This window comes from Phragmites australis, chromosome 6, assembly GCF_958298935.1.
Source record: "Phragmites australis chromosome 6, lpPhrAust1.1, whole genome shotgun sequence".
NCBI classification, from domain to species: domain Eukaryota; kingdom Viridiplantae; phylum Streptophyta; class Magnoliopsida; order Poales; family Poaceae; genus Phragmites; species Phragmites australis.
The window spans coordinates 41327989-41349739 of record NC_084926.1 but is presented as its reverse complement, the minus strand read 5'-3'; the positions used below and the strand labels follow the sequence as shown (position 1 = coordinate 41349739).

At 41.5% G+C, this 21751-nt stretch overlaps 1 pseudogene; it reads left to right on the top strand.

Moving 5' to 3' along the window:
• The first annotated feature begins 15270 nt into the window (after positions 1 to 15270).
• LOC133920680 (uncharacterized) lies at positions 15271 to 18341 on the top strand (annotated as a pseudogene).
• Positions 18342 to 21751: the final 3410 nt, after the last annotated feature.

Genomic DNA, 21751 nt, shown 5'->3' with positions numbered 1-21751 from the left:
GGATAAGAAGTATTAAAGACTCAACCAGGAGAGGGGTCTATATATTTGCATCACTAGGGCTTTTGACAATTGACTCCTTAATCTATGGCACTATCATGGAATGCACCTTGCTTTATGACAGAGTGATAGGCATGTGTAGTTACTTTGTGACTCAAATTTGGAACATGTTCCAGAATTTCTGTTGCAGGTGCTGGGACGTGATAATTTCAAAAGGGGAAGCTGTTTTATAAAATGTAATTTCATTGGAAGGAGCTGCAAATCATCTTGTACCAGGTTTGCCTTGCATCAAACTTGCTGGGGTCGATTCTCACAAAATTTCCAATAGCTGCTCTGAGATCACACAAATTCCCACACAAAGTGGCTTTCCCTTCTCAAAGAAAAGTCTACTGATTTTACTGATGGTTTCATCAGGATATTCTGTAATGAATAATGCTTTCTCTAAAGAATTTTACAGTAGTGAATTGCCAGCATGAATATTTAGTTTTGCAGGACCGCAATCATGAATTCAAATGTACTTTTACTGTGACATAATTGTTTTGAGAATTATGACAAAGCACCAGGCAAAACATATTATTAACAGTCAATTGCTGAAATCTTATTCATGTTAGCAAAGAATTGACTTTGAATTTCAGTCGCTTGAACTGTTTCTTGTAAAAAGAAATATTTCACAAATGTTCATTTGCAATGACATTGGAACACGTCAAGGTCTGAAGTTTTAACATATAAATCCTTTGCATCTCTTGGAGATTGGGCTAGTGTGACATGTACATAGTGAGCCAACAAGACATACAAAAACAATTATGAAGGAAAGAAAGGGAGGTGGGGAGGTGAGGAGAACGTGGATGCTGTTTCTAGTGTTTCCCAACCCTTGTGCCAACTTTTTAACCTATGACCAAAGCTCAAATCTCTAGCCTTGGCTACAGAGCTCACCTCTCTTAAACAAATGCAGTGCCCAAGGAGCCTCTTTGATTCCCTGTTTGGAGCCTTATGTGTGGGGGCGAGTACGGCCTTTCTTGGGCAACACATGCATTCAATATAAATCCACTGTCTCCACTAACAAATTACTGCCTTGGGCTTTGCCCCATCGTAGTGTTTGCTACAGGATAGGTTCTGTTTTACTTGAGTTTTAAACTTCAAATGCTAAACTACAAAACTGCTAGTGTAGTGCATTCTGTAATTATTTCGGGGAAACTACACTCTTTTTAACTCTCCAACAGTTTTTGTTTTGAATACAAATTTGTGTGGTTTGGTATTAGTTTTTTTTTTTCTCGAATACACAGAAGAATTATGTATTTTTGTATTAAGAGTAGAAAAAATAGTTTAGGCTCTTACACAGCAATCTTAACAGATCGGGGAATAGGAGCAACTTACTAAAGAGCTGAACAGCTTATGCTAGAAGAAAATCAACAAAAATGAGTTAGCTTAAGCATCATCTAAACTATCCTGCTAAAGCTAAAAAGGTGTTCCAGGAGAGGTGGAAGTTTCTTCGCTCCGGCGGAGCACCAATGTGCTGCTTCGTCCTAGATGCGGGCTATCAAGGAGTCCGATGAGGTGCGGTGACTATTGAAGACCATGTCATTGCGAGACAACCAAATGTTCCAGCATGTGAGGAGGATTAGGGAGTTCAAGCCATCGCGCAAATCGCTGGCGACGCGCTGCCTAAGTTCAATCCACCATTCCAAGAAGGAAATATTCTGGTTAGTTGCTTGAATGCCAAGACTCGCCACCAAATTTCTCGTGCCAAGTTGCAGTGAAGGAGAAGGTGATCAGTGGATTCAGATGCCTGTGAGCAATATGAGCAAGAATCCTCAAGTTGCAACCCGTGTCGCTTCCTCCGAGCGGCCGTCCAGAGACGCCCGTGGAGCATGAGCCAACCGAAAAACTTCACCTTAGGAGTGCCCAAGCTTTCCAAACAAGACTGACGCCTTCGGACTGGATAGATCCTTAGAACAAGAGCTAGTAAGTGGAGCGAGCCAAGTACTCTCCAAAAGATGTCCACTTCCATCGTACTTGTTCTTGCTTAGATCTTAAAGAGATACCTTCCAGCAATGGCCAGAGCTACAAGTATTGGCAAATTGCTAAAATAGACAGAGGTCCGGTAAGATCGCTAACCCATCTTCGGTCGGACAAAGCAGTCTTGACTGTTTTATTCCTTGCAGATGAAGGGACACAGCCAAAGAGGTCTGGTGCAAGCGAACAAATAGAACGGCCATTGATCCAAGCATCCATCTAGAATATCGTTGACTCCCTGTTACCCACCACAAATTTGGTAGAAGCGTCGAAGAGTGCGACCACTTCTTTCTCGTGCTGGATAGGGAGATTGGCCTAAGGTATGGTTTGATCTCACCGTTGCCACCACAATCAACGCAAACGAAGAGTCATGCCGACCAACCAGAGGTCCTGAATACCCAAGCCGCCGTAAATTATTGGATGGCACACTCGTGGCCAAGCAATGGCGGAACGACCTCCGGATAATTCTCTTTCTCCAGTCCAAAGATAGGCCTTCGGGATCTTATCCACCTCTTTGATAACCCATGGAGGGATAAGTATGGAGATTAAGGTGTGTAAAGAAGTTGATGACATCACTGATTTCACTAGAGTAGCGCGACCCCGTTGTGATATCAACTTGGCATGCCATGTTGGAAGTTTAGCAGCAACCTTGTCGATAATCGGTTGGAAATGGCATTTGCAAAGACGCCCGGTCGTTAGTGGTACTCCCAAGTAATAGATGGGGAAGGAGGACTGAGCGCAAGGAAGATAGACGTTCATGTTCGCAATGTCCTCCTCAGAACAAGAGATAGGGACAATAGCACACTTGTCCAAGTTGTTTTGGAGACCGGATGCCGCCCCATAGAAGTGGAGGATAGCAAGGTGTACTTGGATGTCCAGCGGGGTTGGTGATAAGAACACAACCACATCGTCTGCGTAAAGAGAGCAGCGATGCTTGATCGGGTCAAGCCCCATGGAGTCGATGATGCCTTCGTTACCTGCCTTAGATAAGATCCACGAAAGAATGTCCATGACCATCACGAAGATGATGGGGGGGGGAGCGAATCTCCCTGGCACAACCCACAAGCATGGTCGATGACAGGCTCGGGCATGGAATTGAGGAGAATCTGGGATGAAGAAGAGCTGAGGATGGCCTCGATCCAACCGCACCAACGGTGGTCAAAACCCCACGCCCGCAGGATCTCCATAAGAAAAGCTCAGTTCACATAGTCAAAAGCCTTCGCAATGTCCAATTTGAAAAGAATTTTAGGCTTCTTCTTCCTCTTGAATAGCCGAGCTGTTGAATGGACTAGCTTATAGTTATCATGAATTGAACGGACGCCGATGAAAGCACTTTGATTGCTCATGACTAGGGAACTCATCCAAGGTGCCAAACGCAATAATAGGGCCTTGGTGATCAATTTATCAAAACTGTGAATGAGTCTTATCGGACGGTAATCAGCCGGCGAGGAGGCCTCATCCTTCTTGGGAAGCAACATGATTAGTGCATTGTTTAGACAATGTAGACCCCTATTGTCACCGCTAGAAAAAGCAGTGATCGCATTGGTCACGTCTTTCTTGATGATTGGCCAAGCAGCGTAATAGAATTCGGTCGTAAACCCGTTGGGACCCAGGGCTTTGTTGAGTATTAGTAAGTTTGAATGAATTTGCTAATGCGAGATTGCAGTTACTTTCTATGCGTTTAGAGCCTATTGTTATGGAGGGTGTTGTACATACTACTACCATTTAGTTCTACTATAAAACCTTTCAACATGGATATCATTAAACCTAGTTACTGTAATTGACTAGTTTCAATAAATGAATAAGTTATTTTTGTTTAGCTTCTACGTGTATGTGTTCTAGATTCCAAAAGATAATTACCACTTGAATCTTGCTAACAGTTAGTGATCTATCTTTGGCTTGTTCCAGGTGTGGATATGATAGGATGTGATAATTACTAGCTTGTCTCGGGTCGGATGTGATAAGGTTTGTAAATGTATCTCTTTACCTAGATGCATTGAATTGGTTTTTCTGGACTGCCCATGGTTACACTCTAGAAGTTTTGACATGATACTGTACCGATTCATTGGACATGTTGATGTGATTTTTTTGATGATTTTCTAAAATGTTTGAACTGTCTTGCAGAGGGTCCATCATCCCTGGGAGGCTTGAGTTGATAGACACCTCCACCTTAAACTGTCTAATTGATCTTCAACTCAAGAAGTCAAATAGAACATGGTGTATTCTAACAATGCAAAAGCAACATCTGTTCAGTTTCTTCCTTTTAAAAAAAAACATCTGCTCAGTTTCATCTCTGATACCTTTTTTATCTTGATCATGATTGCAGTTACTCTTGCCTCTTGCACCTAGTCTTAGGTAGGAAAATAGATGTTTTGTTAGTTCTTGTAGTTCGATCAAGTTTTTTTTCTCGAACACGCAGGAGAACCGCATGTTATTATATTAAGATAAAGAGATGATAGAGTACAAAGTCATACTGATGGCCGAGTTAGTTTTTATTTATATTCGCGCCCTGGTCTAATAGACGCTACCCCGACCTAGGACTCATTGCATCAAGGTCCTCAGACCAGCTGCTCCTCCCATGCACCACAACCTAGCCTCCCTGTTGATGTCTCGCATCAGAGATCTCACCGCATGTCTAGCCTCATCAAAGACAGAACGGTTGCGGAGCTTCCAAATGAACCAAGCCACTAGAATCACCTAGGAATTGAAACCCTTACGGAGTTCCTTGGGAGTCCTGCGATATGCCAGCTGCCACCACTGCTGGACGTCGGTCACAAGAGCTCCTGGCGCCAAGTCCTGAAGTCCAGCATGTTGTAGGGCCTTGAACAAAACTTCCTAGCAAAGACACATCCTAGGAGAAGATGTTGGATAGTTTTGCCTTCTTGATCGCATAGGGGGCGGCAACTCTGCGGATGCTAGAGTCCACGATGTGCAAGCCGGTCCGCCGTCCAACAACGATTAATCGTGGCTAGCCAGATGAAGAATTTGGCTCGCGGTGGTGCCCAGGACTTCCATATTCTCCTATAGGGCTCGAACCCAATGGTGCTCAAGGTCGAAGGCTTCCAGAGATGCTCATTAGGGCGATCGTCAACTAGTGTTATATCCTGCAGCAAGTCCCAAATCTGCAGGTACTCCTCCATCGCCGGGAAGGATAGGTCGCTGCTGATATCACTGATCCAAGCACCATCCCCCAAGGCCACAAAGACTGAACGTTTAGCAATGGCCCTCTTTGGCGCAAATTTAAGCAAATTTGGCGTCAAATCCACCAGGGAGCGACCTTGTAGCCATCTATCCGACCAAAAGAGGGTTGACTTACCATCCCCGACCACGAAAATCACAGACACTACAAAGAGAGACTAACGTTCGAATGGGGGTGTGATGGCAAATGACTTCCATGGTCGATCTGGTTGTGTTTTTTGCAACCACATCCATCTCATCTGAAGAGATCATCTAAGCAACTCGAGATTATGAATGCCGAGACCCCCATGCTCCAAAGGTCTGCAAACCCGCGACCAGACGATAGAACAATTCCCGCCATGCACACGCTGAATGACCGATCATATTTTTTAGGAAAAGACATTTCATCATACTTTTTTTTACAAAGTGATGATGCTGAATGACCAAAAAGGAGATTAGAGGAAAGTGATAGAGCATGACATGTGGCTGAGGTATAGGATTTTTTGTTGCCATGCATGGCTAAACAGGAAAGCTACAGAGAGATTCTGATTCTCTTGCTTCAATGTTACCATTCTTGAGAGAGTTAAGTTTTGCTTCATATTTCCTCGAACCCAAAAATAAGTGGTGTATTATGATGTGTGCATTCGGACTTTCTAGTTCTTAAGAGCATGTTTGGATACGAGGGATTGCTTTGAGATTTTTAGAATTTACCTTGTTTGAACAAAATCCTGAGATTATTATTTTTTATTTCGCTCCCATCTATCCAAACAAGCCATAAGTTGAAAGATTAGAAATTCTTTTTGAATTTCAAGTTCCATGTTGACAGTGTTTCAGACTTTCATTTCAAAGTGCAAATTGCGGATGGCAAAAGTTTCAAATTTTCAACTCAAACTTCAATCTCAAATTGAAAGTTCATTGTCCCCATATTGCAGAGTCCAAACTTTTTATTGGAACATTAAGTTAAAAGACGGAGTGGAAAGATGAAAACTAAGGGAGAGTACTTGCTAGTTAGACATATCAAGTCCAGTTCCATAATTTGCCATCAAATAAGTCTGATTTCACTCTACACCATGCATACGGATTTCAGATTTCTTCGCTTCATGTCACTGCCGTGAAGAAATTTGAAATCCGCATGGCATGGAGTGAGAAATAAGACTTATTTGATGGTCAATTGTAAGCAGGAGCTTCTCCAATGTCAAACAATGGATTTATTCTTCCTCCTAAGAATGTACGGAGGACTAGATCATTCATAAATTGAAGCCTCATGTAATAGCAAGACTGTGAAACCTACGGCCCTTAAGCTCTAGCATTCAACTCGTAGGATTTGACTCAAAGACTACGTTCTTCATTTGGTTTAGGATTTCTTTTATGGACTAATTAGAATTACTAACTAGTCTAGCGATGAGTAATGTTGAAGCAATAGATGTTGTCTCTTTGTTTGTATATGACCCTATAATTATGAATTTATAGCTTGGGACATATCACACCATATTGAAAGAGCAGGTGAACATATGTCATCATAAGAGAAATGATTTTTCGTACGATAAAGTCCTGTAGAATTTGCTTCCCACCACACCAAGTGGACCTTTTAATCTTATGCGATCAAACTCTACTTCCCAATTTCATGTCAGATCTTAAATTTGTATGCTAAAAAAAATAATTTAAAACTTTATTTATAGTGTTAAATACAAGCAATATGACTCTTACAAACATCTTTAGTGTACCTTAGCTCTAGATCATAAATTTAAATTTCTGAAGCTAGAGGTATACAGCTAAAAAATCTTGAAGCTAAACCTCCAAATATATTTTTATTATATCACCCCAGTGGACCCGTCTCTCTCTGAAAAGGTGCTTTGCTACTGGACTATCAGAGTAAGCTTTCATGGTTCTAACACCGCTTTGTCGGTCTTATGGCCTTAATCTCCGGTCAAATCGCTCCATCGAATTAACAAAGGCGTTCAAACGTACGGAAGCCGAATTGGATTCATCACATGACCTATTACCATGACATGTGGGCCCTACGACCTGGGACCCAAGTGTCACCGAAGGAATAATGAGATTGGCGAGTTCCTCAAGCCTGACGCGGATTAACCATACAAAATGATGGTCCACGAGACCCCAACACCGTTGGGGTCGCACGTCCGCATGTGCACCGCCGCACGTGTGCACGTACGCCCTTTGCGCAGACAATCCGAAGCACGCACACGTGGCGGGATCGAGCGTGGTGGGGCAGGGGCCGGTTGGTGCCCGTCACGTGAGGGCGCCTGACACAAGGTTAATGCGGGGAAGGCGCCTCACGTGCATCGCATCGAGGGTCGCGTTGGACGGGATGCGGTGTGGCTGCTTCCGTGTGGACCATTCTACTACCACAGCTAGCTTCGAGGGGTTAATTGCGTAATTCGTCACCTCTTTTTTCTTTCTCTTTCAGATTTGGGCAGTGATTTATTTTCGTAAAAGATATATTTTACGTCTAGGAAAAAAATGATATATTTTACGAGTTTTAACCAGAATTATGTAGTATAAGTAACTTTCTAAAGCATAAGGTACCTATAACAACAACCGTCATTAGATTCATCTTTGAAAGTTAAGTTCATTTAGATTTGTGCACATGAATTATATGTTTGCCGGGTAAAATCGGACCTTACGATACACACTTTTAGAATATTATGGTGCGTTGGCATGCACTTTGTCACTAAACATACACCAGTGTGTTATCTAAATAATGAGGTACACTATGGGAGCAACACATCTAACTATCCCCAATTTTGTATTACAATTTTTTTCGTTCACCAACAAAAAGACCAAAAAAAGATTAAAATTTTGTCAAAATTTTGGTTATTTTTTCATCCTCTGATTGTGGGTTATATATGTCGGTGAAAGAAAATTTTGAAATTAAATATTTAGTCCCCTCTAAAATTTCTGAACTCCGCAAAATTTTTGGGAAAATTTTAATCCCTGATCCCACTATGCCACGTGGACATCCTCAGCACCACAACAACTTTTCTACATCATTAACACTTGGGTGCCTTATTAACCAATGCTTTTTTTCGCTATGCTTAACCTAGACTGATGGGTTAATGCAGCCTTAACTGCCTTGCCAACCTGGTAATTTCAGAGGCAAACCGCTGGGCTCACCGCGGCAATCAGAATTCAGAAATCAACGGCCCAGAGCATGCGCAACCCCGGCAGCCCAGCCCAACAACCTCCCACCAGATCGCCCGAGTCCACGCCGCGAGGAAGAACTAGACGAGCGTGCGGGCCAGCGAAGTGCACGATTTTTTTTAATTTTTAAATAAAAATTGCAAATATATGAGCCGGTTAATTGCATAATTCGTCGCCTCTTTTTTCTTTCTCTTTCAGATTTGAGCAGTGATTTATTTTCGTAAAAGATATATTTTACGTCTAGGAAAAAAAAATATTATACGAGTTTTAACCAGAGTTACGTAATATAAGTAACTTTCTAAAGCATAAGGTTACATATAACAACAACCGTCATTATATTCATCTATGAAATTTAAGTTCATTTAGATTTGTGCACATGAATTATATGTTTGCCGGCAAAATCGGACCTTACTACACACACTTTTAGAATATTATGGTGCGTTGGCATGCACTTCGTCACTAAACATACACTGGTGTGTTATCTAAATAATGAGGAACACTATAGGAGCAAACATCTAACTATTCCCAATTTTGTTTTACAATTTTTTTTCACCGAAAAAAAGATCAAAAAAGATTAAAATTTTGCCAAAATTTTGGTTATTTTTTCATCATCTGATTATGGGTTACATATGTTGGTGAAAGAAAACAGAATTAAATATTTCGACCCCTCTAAAATTTTTGAAATTCGCAAAATTTTGGTAAAATTTAAATCCCTGATCCCACTATGCCACGTGGACATCCTCAGCACCACAACAACTTTGCTACATCATTAACACTTGGGTTCCTGCTTAAGCAATGCTTTTTTTCGCTATGCTTAACCTAGACTGATGGGTTAATGCAGCCTTAACTGCCTTGCCAACCTGGTAATTTCAGAGGCAAACCGCTGGGCTCACCGCGGCAATCAAAATTCAGAAATCAACGGCCCGGAGCTTGCGCAACCCCGGCAGCCCAGCCCAACAACCTCCCACCAGATCGCCCGAGCCCACGCCGCTAGGAAGAACTAGACGAGCGTGCGGCCCAGCGAAGTGCACGATATTTTTTTAATTTTTAAATAAAAAATTACAAATATATGAGCTGATTTCAAATTACAATCTAGACTCGTATCATCCGTTGAAAGGACGATATCTAGTTTAAAAATAAAAAATATTACGTTCTAATACATTCAAAATTAAAAACACCATCAAAATAATCCTAAAAGATTCTAAAAAATTATTTAGTGTATGTGATGTTATCATCTAGCTCTTTAAAAAATTTCAAATAAAAATATAATTTGTAAAATAAAAAGATAAATTTTAAGGATCATGAAATTTTAGGCTGAACGGATTTAGGTCGGGCAGCCCAACCGAGCCGAAGTCTGCGGAAGCGAGGCCCGCGCGCAGGTTTTCTTGCGTGGGCCGGCCTCGGCACGGCGCGCGGTGGGTGCCTCGGCCGCGGCCCAATCCGTCAAACTGCACCGAGACGTTGGACCGTCGTGGGCACCGGGCGGCGCGGGGCCAAGTTGGAGCGTCGTCGCCTGGCACAGTGAAACCTATACGCCGTTGACGACCTTGAACGAGTCCTCGTAGTTTTGTATGCACGCATGCACATGCCTGTAATTTCGTGTCTGGTTTAGGTGAACAACAACTAATCTTCGTTCTCAAGACTAACACCGTTCGGGGTACCTGCAACTCGATTGTTTATACCGTTTGACGCGGAAAAGCGTATAGCTGGGTTTTTTTTTTATATATAGTTGCTTGGATGTTGACTGGCTACACGACGTTAGGTGCAACCATGTTGTATTAGCGATCAAGCTGACTAGCTCTTCAATATTGTACGTACTTTTGTGTGTGAGATACCCCTCTCTCCGGAACGTCAACTGTTTTCCGATTGATGTGACATTATAATTTATTTATTTATTTTGAAAATAAGTTGTTACTAACTAAGTAGACCTGAACATGGGCTAGATCGGCCCGAAGAGATACTTGGTTTGTTTCAGCGTAAATTGAATGCACAGGCCCGGTCTTAAAGTTAATTAACTTTTTGTCATCCTTAAAAATAGTCACTTTTCGAGTGACATTGACTTGGTCATCCTTTTTTTTTTTTACAGGAAATAGGAAGTTTCTTACTCGCGTGTCATTTTGTCCCTTTTTCATTGCCACCGGGTCGATCTGACGTGGCAACACATGGGAAATGTCTTCCCTACTCTGGCAGTGTGCGCGATGATGGGCGACCCGAAACCTCTCCCTTCCTCCTGCCCCCCCCCCCCGGCAACCGAGACGCTTATCCATCACTTCCACCTCCACACGCACATGCTCTCCCGCCTCGCCCACGCATGCCACCACTTCATCCTCGTCCATCTCGCAACCCACACAATATGCACCATCTCCCACATTCCAACCACCACTACACCAGCAACGCTGCTATCGACCGACGACCTCAAGCTCCTTCACCATGGCCACTACTCCCTCTCCACCCCCTGCTTCCACTCCCCCCTCTCTCCTCTCCCACCGGCTCAGGTGAGTGTACATGCTCGAGTGGAGGCGTGGATCTCGACGGCGTGCTGAACAACTTGATAACAGGCGACAACGTTAGACCGAACGGTGAGAGTGATGGCAGCTGGCCAGGAAAAACCGACAAAGACAGTGTGGAGGGGGTGGGTCAGCCTTGCCAGCGCGAGAGGCGACACTTGTCGGTGATCAGTAGTTGTGGACAACGCCACTGTCGTGTTGGGTGCTGGTGTCGGCGTCGGTGTGGATGGGCAGGGAAGACATTTCCCATGTCTTGCGATATCGGATGGGCCAGGTGGTGGCAAAAATGGACAAAAATGACACGCGGGTAAGAAACTCCCTCTTTCCTATAGCAAAATATTAAGGACGATAAAGTCTGTGGTATTTGAAAAGTGACCATTATTAAAGGTTTGTTTGTTTCAGCTGAATATTATGAAAAACAGCTTGCAAATTATTGACTGTAAGAAGTTGAATTATAAAAGCTGGATTGTAACAATCTGGATCGTGGATTGTAAAAGCTGGTGAAAGATGGATTGCTGGATTGTTACAATCTGGAGGCTGCAGTAATAATCCAACTTTTACAATCTAGTTGTTTATTTCAGCTTGCAGATTGTGACTATAATCTAATTATTTATTTCAGCTTGTAGATTGTGACTACAATCTAACTGTTTATTTCAGCTTGCAGATTGTGACTACAATTCAACTATTTATTTTAACTTGCAGATTGTGATTAAAATCTAGCTTTTACAATTCAAAACAAACAGAGTCTAAAGATAGCAAAAGGTTAACTTCCCCTAAAAATAATTAAATGTAATATTTTGGGCTGTGCTCGACCCGGGCTTATTTTTTCAGGCTAACAACCTGCTACCCAAGCCCGCACATTGCAGCTGAGGGGCCTGTGTGGGCTGGCCAAAATTGGGCCGGGCTTGGGCTTTTTTCTCAGATCTACTTAATACCGGCATCCCCCACCCCCCACCCAAAAAAAAAAACACCTGGCGTGCACCCTTTTTTCTCGAGGGACACGACGCATTTGATACTTCAGCTGAATAAAGTGTCATGCCAACGTGAAACGACTCAGTTGATACACACATTAGAACTGAACTAAACACTTGCAAAAGGAAAAAAAACTGAATCAGACGTTCAATTGCATTGCATGTTCTCGAAAAAAAGAAAGAAAAAATAGATTGGAAACCCCTCTAAGTCCTAAGTTAAGACCAAAGGCATGACCTGCTTTATAGAAAACAACCAAGTACAGCAGTCCACATGGGAAACCTAACATACTGTATAGCGACAACATAGTATGGCTAAAGTATTATCTATCAAGGAAACTTGAATTAACCCAAACCTATACCAGACAACTCTATGCAACAACGAAAGAGACAAGAACTAAAAGTCAACATGCTAAATTGCAAAACTCTCAATCGAAGATCACCAAAAGACAATAAGACTAAGAAGCATCAGTATTATCCAATTTCTACTAGCAGCCTCGCGGTTAGGTGTTGTTGTTGATGTACATCCACCTCCATCTTGATTCTCTGCAGCATATCTTGCATCTTGGTGCGATCAGACACTTTGTCAAGCAATTCCCACCTTATCATAAATAAAATTGCCTTGTAAATGACCGCATGTGGGAAGGGACAAAATTTATTTTTAAAAATAAAATCATTACATGTTAGCCATAGAGTCCAACAAACAGCACTAAAAGAAAAATAAGAAGCATATTGTATCTAGAACTTCTAGGATCAAGAAACAACTCTCTAAAAGTCCTAAAAGAATTTAGCACAGAAAACCAATGAAAAACATCTCTGCAGACACACCAAACGAATTTTCCAATTGGACATTGAAATATAATGTGGTATGTAGTCTCTCTAATACCACAGAGTTTGCACCATCCAATATCCTTAAATCATTTGTTAATCAACTAATGAGCTGAGAGAATCATATTTTTGTGCGACCAAAAGATCTTCTAAAATTTAGATTAGAAAAGCCCTGCATAAGCACCTGATGCACTATTGTTTCTTGTTGAAAATAGATCTTGTATAACTTTTCGAATTTGATCTTTAGAGGATAAGAATCCAATTAAACATCTAACTAGAATCTAATTTTTTTCTCATTCTTCAAGATGTATATCAACCCCAAAACTGTAAAAATTCTAATAGAATGCAAAACTTTCCAGAACCGAGAACATCCAATCTTGCTGCTACTATAAAACCCTCTATCTCCTAAATATTTCTTTCTCAAAATATCACAAACTAGATCATTATCCGCTCTTTCTAATTTCGCAATCCATTTAGAAAGAAGACGAATATTCATCACCTTGGTATCAGTTAAACCCAGTGCACCAAACTCTTTTGGACTGATCAACATACCCACTTTAATTATAGAGTTAATTTCAGAAAACCACCACTTTTTTGCCCTAACTATCACAATGCCACCACTTTTGTTGCCTATTTTACAAAGCCACCGATACTTTGGACAGTTATCTCACATACCCACCACTTTCGACATTTTTGCCTGCATGAACAGTAACCAACGCCCTAAAAATCTCTCTCATTTCTCTAATCCAATGAGAGACCTTCCCAAGATTCAAAATTTTTAGGATGATTTTTTTGGGATACTATAATTCATATGCAACCCATTTTGATTGGTTTGGACAAAAATCCTATGCCAAATTCAAATTAAAAATTTTTAAAGTTACAATCTTTTATAATTTCTATAATTTTTAAGGATTCAAATAATTCTCTAAAATCTAAGAAAATTCACTATTATTCTTCATAAGTTATGACTAATTTCTAAAATTATTTAAAGCCCTATGTTACTTAGAAATTTTATAAGTTCCTTCACAAAGTATCGCTCCTCATTAAAATTGTTAAGTTTAATGAAGAGCGATGTCTTATGAAGAAACTCATAAAATTTCTATGTAACCTAGAGATTGAAATAATTTTAGAAATTAGTTCATGACTTATGAAGAATATTAGTGAATTTTCATAGATTTTAGAGAATTATTTTGAATCCTTAAAAATTATAGAAATTATAAAAGATTGTAACTTTGAAGAATTTTAATTTGAATTTGGCCTAGGATTTTTGGTCCAAACCAATCAAAATGGGTTTCATATGAATTATAATATCTCAAAAAAATCATCCTAAAAATTTTGAATCTTGGGAAGGTCTCTCATTGGATTAGAGAAATGAGTGAAATTTTTAGGGCGTTGGTTACTGTTCATAGGCAAAAATGTCGAAAGTGATGGGTATGTGAGATAACTGTCCAAGTATCGGTGGCTTTGTGAAATAGGCAACAAAAATGGTGGTTTTGTGAAATAGACAACAAAAGTGGTGAATTTGTGATAGTTAAGAAAAAAAGTGATGGTTTTCAAAAATTAACTCTTAATTATATGGTATCTCCTCTTTAGATCCTGATCATAAAAATATTAATCTAAAAAATCTATCTTTTTATATATATATATTTTAAAAAACTCATACCCTTACCGAAAGAGATAAGGGACGCTTTGAAAAAGCACTGGGAATCGAACCCAGGTCACCCCCTTGGAGCTGCCTTAGGAACCATCCGGTTCGGCAGCCCCCTTCCTATGTTTTTATACATAATATCAGATAAAAGATATATCTTTATAGTGTAATTAGAAATAGAGCTTAAAATAAGAAAACGAGAGTGGTGCATGCAACCCAATTTCGGAAACGCGACAGCTGCACAGCATTGACCACTTTACGTGGCACTACTACCCCTACCACTTCGGCTCGTTCGTTCATTCGTTCACATGGCAGGGCAGGCGAGCACACGATCCACGCAAACATCAATCGCATCGTGCATGCACTGCTCTGCGATTGAATTTGAAGAAAATTTATTATTTATTATCAGAAGATAAATAATTCTCTCTATACTATTTCATGAAATAATTTTTCTTATTTATACTGTTTTTAATTTTTATTTCTTATTCGTTACTGTCGTCCATTTGATCTATAGAAAAGATACATTTATTCTCAAAGAGAGACGTTGGCCTCAGACGTAGCTGTCCATGGTGAACAACAATGAAGTCGTAGTGCCAACATGAACGCTCGTAATGGGGGTGCAGTCCCCTGCGCATCCGTCCTCCTCATCCTCGACATCTTCCCCTTCTCCCTACTTTTGCTTCCGAGAGTGGTTTATTGCTCGAGCCCCCATCATCGTTCGTCACGGTAGCCGTGCATGAGGTTGTCGTCCTTCTCCCAAGAGCTAACTTGCCTTTTCTACCGAATAAATGGACAGCAATAGTGAGAAAAATAAAAATTAGAAACAATAATAAATAAAGAAATTCATTTTGTGAAATGGCATGAAAAGAATTATCTTATATTTTGATGGCAAATAAGAAACTTTGTCCTGAAATTGAGCTTTGTGATGGGCGCAGGGGGGAGAGAGTAATTGAGCTTTGCTCCTGAGCGGCGCGTTTTTTTCCTGGGGAAGTAACGGAAGCTATAACTCGGCAGCAAGGCCAAGATTCAAGAGGAACCGGCAAAGTCGTCTTCTCCCTCTTCTTCCATCCCCTGTTCGCGTCCAAATCTCCAAGCAATCCACCAACCAAACAGTCCTCAGGTTTTCATGGCCGACGCTTCCGTCCTCCTCTCCATTCCGGTCGTTTGAACTTCGCCTGACGCCGTCTTGACTCCCCCCGCTTCGGGCCAAAACATCCCCACGCCGACCATGATCGTGGCGGCGCCTCGTGCGACACACATCGTCCTGCTCTTCCTCGTCGGCGCGTCCTTGTTCGCGGCTGATGCATCAGGTCAGATTCTTGAAACTTTTTAACTTTTGTTTTTCGTTTTCCCATCGATCTTGCCAAATCTTGTGATGCGTCGAAATGCGTTTAACTTGTTTGGGTCGTCTACAGCGGCGGCGGCGGGGACGAATTCGTCCTTCGTGCTCGCGGCGGCGCAGACGCAGCGGAAGGACCCTCTCGACGGGATGAGGTACTACACAGGCGGCTGGAACATCAGCGACGAGCATTACTGGGCCGTGAGTTCTTCTCCGTAAAGATCCCATGTTGCAATTCTTGTGCTTGCCTTTTTGTGCTCTGAAATCTTGTTCTTCATCGAATTGCTGTTCCCGCGGTTTCGATCCGCAGTCGGTTGGCTTCACCGCGGCGCCGGTCTTCGCGGCGGCCGGGGTCTGGTTCGTCGTGTTCGGCATTGCGCTGTTCCTCGCCGGCTGCTGCTTCTGCTTCTGCCCCGGCGGCGGCGGGTCCTACTCGCGCTCGTGCTTGGTCGTCTCGCTCGTGCTCCTCCTCGTCGCCACCGCCGCCGCCGCGTAATTCCCCGGCCGATCACTCCACCACCGTCTCCTCTCTTATGTACACTTTTTGTGATCGTGTCAGGGTTGTAACTGATCTCTCTTTGTCGCCCATCGCAGCGTCGGGTGCGCCGTGCTGTACGACGGGCAGGGGCGGTTCCACGGCAGCACGGCGGCGACGGTGGACTACGTGGTGCAGCAGTCCGGTGACACGGTGGCCAACCTCAGGAGCTTCTCGGGCTTCCTCGAGACCGCCAAGGCGGCCGGCGTGGGGCCCGTCACGCTGCCCGCCGACGTCAAGGGGAGGATCGACGACGTCGTGCGCAAGGTGCGCGCGGCCTCCGACGAACTCGCCACCCGCACGTCCAGCAACGTCGCCAAGATCCACTCCGCCTTGGAGGCCGTGTACGTCACCGAACCTTCGCTCTTCTAGGCAAAATTTTATAATGTGCTCCTCCTAGTCATTTTGTTCATCTTCCATGGCAGAAGGAAGGTTCTGATTGCTGTTGCAGCTGCATTGTTAATCCTTGCTTTCTTCGGTCTTGGTGAGTCGAGCACAATTACAAGCATGTTCTTTTTACGGGTAAATTTTATTTATCAGATATATCAGATATACCAATAAAATTTAAGTAAAATATCGATAAATATAGTATTTTTTCTACCGGATATATAGAATATATCCAAGTCGAAAGTTTTTTCCCTTATTACAAGTAGTCACTTGTGCAAGTGATTTCACATTTCTGCACATCTTTACTTCAGAATCCACTGGACACATGAAAATGCCATGGATTTTTTCTTCAGCTTATTTGCTTATACCGAATGATTTTGCAACGCCTTTTCTTGCAGTGTTCTCGGTCTGTGGATTGGAGTCGATTGTCTACGTGTAAGCATCAACGCATAGCTTCATCAGAGTTGACTTAATCTGGATGAAGCCTGGGAGTCTGGTGCTGAGTCACAGTTGCTGTACTTCCATGCAGGTTGGTGTTTCTTGGGTGGATGCTGGTTGCAGGAACGTTTGTACTGTGCGGTACATTTCTCCTCTTCCACAGGTAAGTGCCTTTGCTGAGCCTGATAGTTGTACCTGTTGCTTACAAGTCAGTACCGCTAGTTTGGTCGCACTACATACAGAGTGCAGATCAGAGCACCCTTGGCTACCAACCTGCAGCAATGTTAAAAAAAAAAATAGTGCATTTCTTGTACCAAACTGCGCATCAGTAGTATTGTCCTTCATGGAATGACGGTAGTGGCGAAGTTACATTGAGCTAAAGGTGATGCACACGCATCAGGCTACAAATTTTTTTAGCACTAAGTAGTTTATTTTGACTACTAAAGTAGTTAAAATTGATAATATTGCTTTAAAATTATACATATGTGCATCACCATCAATTTCTTTCTGATTTCGCACCTGAATGACTGAACAAAGGTTTACATGTAACTGAAGAAAAAAATTACTGTGTAAATGTTCCAGTGTGATCGGTGACACCTGCGTGGCGATGGGCGAGTGGGTGCGGCAGCCGCAGGCGCACACGGCGCTAGACGACATCCTGCCGTGCGTGGACACCGCCGCGGCGACGGAGGCGCTGGACCGGAGCAAGGAGGTGAACTACCGGCTCGTCGCCGTGATCAACGGCGCGCTGTCCAACGTGTCCAACCGCGACTTCCCGCCACAGGCCGCGCCGCTGTACTACAACCAGTCCGGCCCGCCGGTGCCGCTGCTCTGCAACCCCTACACACCGGACCTCCGCGACCGCGCCTGAGAGCCCGGCGAGGTCGCCCTCGACGCCGCGCGGCAGGCGTGGCGAGCCTACGTGTGCCGCGCCAACGTCGACGCCGAGTCGGGGCCGGAGGTGTGCTCCACCGCCGGCCGCGTGACGCCGTCCATGTACGCGCAGCTGGTCGGCGCGGCCAACGTCAGCTACGGGCTGTACCACTACGGGCCAGTCCTAGCCGGCCTGGCGGACTGCACGTTCGTCAGGGAGACGTTCCGGTCCATCGGCGAGGACCACTGCCCCGGACTCCGCCGGTACAGCGGCCAGGTGTTCCGGGGCCTGCTCGCCGCCGCGGTCGCCGTGCTGCTGGCGGTGGTGCTGTGGGTCGTGCACTCGAGGGAGCGGCGGCGGAGGAGCGAGGCCAAGGAGCTCCTGGCACCGTCGCCGTACAAGTTGCATGTGGAGGAGAGGTCGCTGCTAAAGAGCTCGGTGAGGCCTTACCGGTGAAGCTGCGGTGAATTACATGTATCAGCACCTTGATTAGGTCTTACAGTGTCCAACAGATCGTACATTTTGTTGAAGTAACCTGCATTAGTGTTTCAGCTAACAACGCCCACCTCGTAAGCGCTGCCGTGGCATGGTGTGAACGTGTAGTCATTTGCGTTTGAGATCCGTACCGTAGTAGATGAAAAAAATTATAAGTAGATAAAGAGAATTAATGGATAGATGAGTATTAGATATGAGAAATGTACCGTTAAGATAAGTTATGTATGCATAAGCTCATGCGGTTTTGCATTTTCCCGAATGCGGTCAAACCATGAAGGATGCAGGAACTGATTGGGAAGTATTGCAGTAGAAAATTGATATGAGACAGAGAATAGAGAGCAAAAATCTTGTATTGATTAATGGAGTGTTTATATATTTATATATGCTGAATAGACGTGATGAAAGTACATGTCTATTCATAACACTCTCTTGATCAATTATTTCTTTAAAACCCTATGTGAAAATATGATAAGAAAATAATATGTTGATATGTCATTAAAACTCCTTTAAAATCTAATATGAAAATATAAGGAGAAAATAATATGATATATATTAGTTATTATCTCATTGTAAATTTATATGAGAAACTTAGATAGGAAAAACTCATTGGTGAGTTTAGAGAATAATAATTATGATCCATGGATCATATTAAAACATTCGAAAAATCTCTTTGAAAAATAGGAGGAATAATAGTGACATACTATTAAAACTCCTTTAAAACTCAGTAGGAAAATAAGGAGAAAAGTATATAATATATATTGATTATTATCTCTTTGTAAATTCGTATGGAAAACCTTTAAAAGGAAAAACCTATAGGCGAATTTAGAGAATAATAAATATGTCTTTGATACCTCCTTTAAAAACCCCTAAAGAAAAAAAATAAGAGATACCGTAAATGAAAAACACATAAAGAAAAAGTGTACAATATAATACGAGCAGAATACTAATCAGGGATCCACTCTCCTAAACCTTGCAAAACTCATCATCACATACCAATTTCGTGAATATATTTTTGAAATATGTAAGTTGATAAGAACTTAGTGAATAAATATACGAGATTATCACATGCTTTAGTTTGCAAGTTTTATATCTCCCTATTATTTTAATTCATGAAGATAGAACAAATTAGTAGCAATATATTTGGTTATATTGCTCTTTATGTAACATGCTTGCATTTGAGAAATGCACGCAGAATCATCTTTATAGATAATGGTTGGTAATTCAATGAAACTAATACTACATGATAGTTATATGTGGTTTATCATTCTACAAAGCTATACACATGTATATGATGTTTCAGAATGATAGATGAAATTAGCCACTGAAATATGTTTGTATGATCGTATGAGAAGGCTATATCACTATGAAATCAGTCTTTGATCTGATGTTACGGGGATCAGTTATATAGCTAGTACCTGGATATCTCACTATAGTCATATCTTGATTTTTCTGATTGAAAACCAAGATTTGGTGCCATAAAGATATTTGTGGATATCATCTTTGACTCCCACCTAATGGTGTTGTTGGAGCTGTGCTATTTAAGCTAGCAAGTTATCTGTAAATACGATATCAGACATGTTGCAATTTGCAAGATACATGAGCGCTTTGATGACATTAAGATATAAAACTTTAGGTTCAATATTTTTTCATCGTCAACCTAAGGTATGAATTGATCTTGATTCATATTTAGGGATTGAATGATCATAAATGCTTTGATGGGTATGATTGTTTAATATCATTTGGATATTAGTAGACTGATGGATAAATATTTCAGAAGGAATATGCTCAAGTTGCAGACTTAATCGCAATTTAGTTTTAACCAAATCATTCATCTCAAATTCTGTTATAAGATAATTACATACTTTGTCATGTGTGTTTTGGAGATGATACAAAATTCAATTGGAATTTCATTATGAACACACATATGTAATCGTTGTGGTTGGAGTAACTATTCTATGGAAGGAACTTATTAGTCAGTTGTACCACAATCAACCCGACATCAATTATGAAGTTACGAAGTAACTTTAAGATGTACATAATGATATGCTAATGATATTGTATTTAGATTTAGAATACAAGTCTATTAGGGACTTACATGTCCAAATCTATCTAATTTTATTTGATATGCTAATGATATTGAATATGAGAATATAATTTTCAAACATACCACGGGGTATGTAGCATTATAATTGATGTCGGGTCTTAGAGTGAATCCTTGTGCTACATGCCTCCTATTTCACCACCTTATGAAATAAATTCAATTTTGCTTCCATAGGGAAGCTATTGTGTTGTTGAGCAAAAGTGATTCTCCTTCGTTACCATCTTTGGTTTGACTAAGTTGAGTGCTGAAGCACTCTGTCTAGGACTTTTGGTCTGGAGAAATATATGTCGATAATTTGTAGTTTTTTATTGTTTGATTCTATGGAATCAATATAGTTTATGGAAATATTATCCTGTTTAACTCCATGTATTTTCAAAAAAATAGAGTTAGAGTATTCTATGACTCAGCATCTGAATTTGTATATACATTTATGCTGAGCATTTGTATGCTGAATATTCATAGGCGTTTGGATAATAAATATCCATAAGGTGTCTATGAACTTGATATTAATTTGTATTTATTGTTATTAAGGAGAGATTTCTCTGTTTCTGTGATAGCTTGTAAGAAGCTTTATCCTTTGTGGCCATATTTATCTCCCTCTTATTTTTGATTTGGAAGTTGGATGGTTTTTGTTAGGTACCTCCACTCTTTCTGACACATTAATAGCGGGAATTGTTTGATGACACCTTGCTGACGAGTAAATGCATCTGATAGATTATTTATAATATGTTACAAATACAAAATATTTTGAATAAATGTTTAGATATTTGGTACGTAGATATGAGGACTGAATGCGAACGTATATGATATTCTCTTATGATTCATGGTATTCTTTGTGGTATTTATCTTCCCCTAATACCGAGAATTATCCTCGCAATATTATGAGCATACATGTAATGAATATGTCCCCTTTGGGGGACTCAAGGTATTATATGATTAATGGATAATTATATCTCATATAGATCTTCAATACCCTTTGATGTATGCTGTATTGTAGTGATATCGGTACGTGCAGAACGTAACCGATTCGCAAATGAAAAATACTTGGTTGATGTCAAAATTTTACCTATTAATTGCAACGGAAGGAGTCGTATGATTGTAGTTGGATAAATTTGGTTTAATGATGCGGTGTTTAAAGCCACATGTCACCAACAAGATGTTGACAATTGCAATTCTATGGTTAGTCATGTAAATAATTTGATTCTCTTGATGAGAGATTCAGCTAGACTATGAATATGCACATAGGGTACTTAATGCAGTAGTGCCCAAAATCAAACAATAA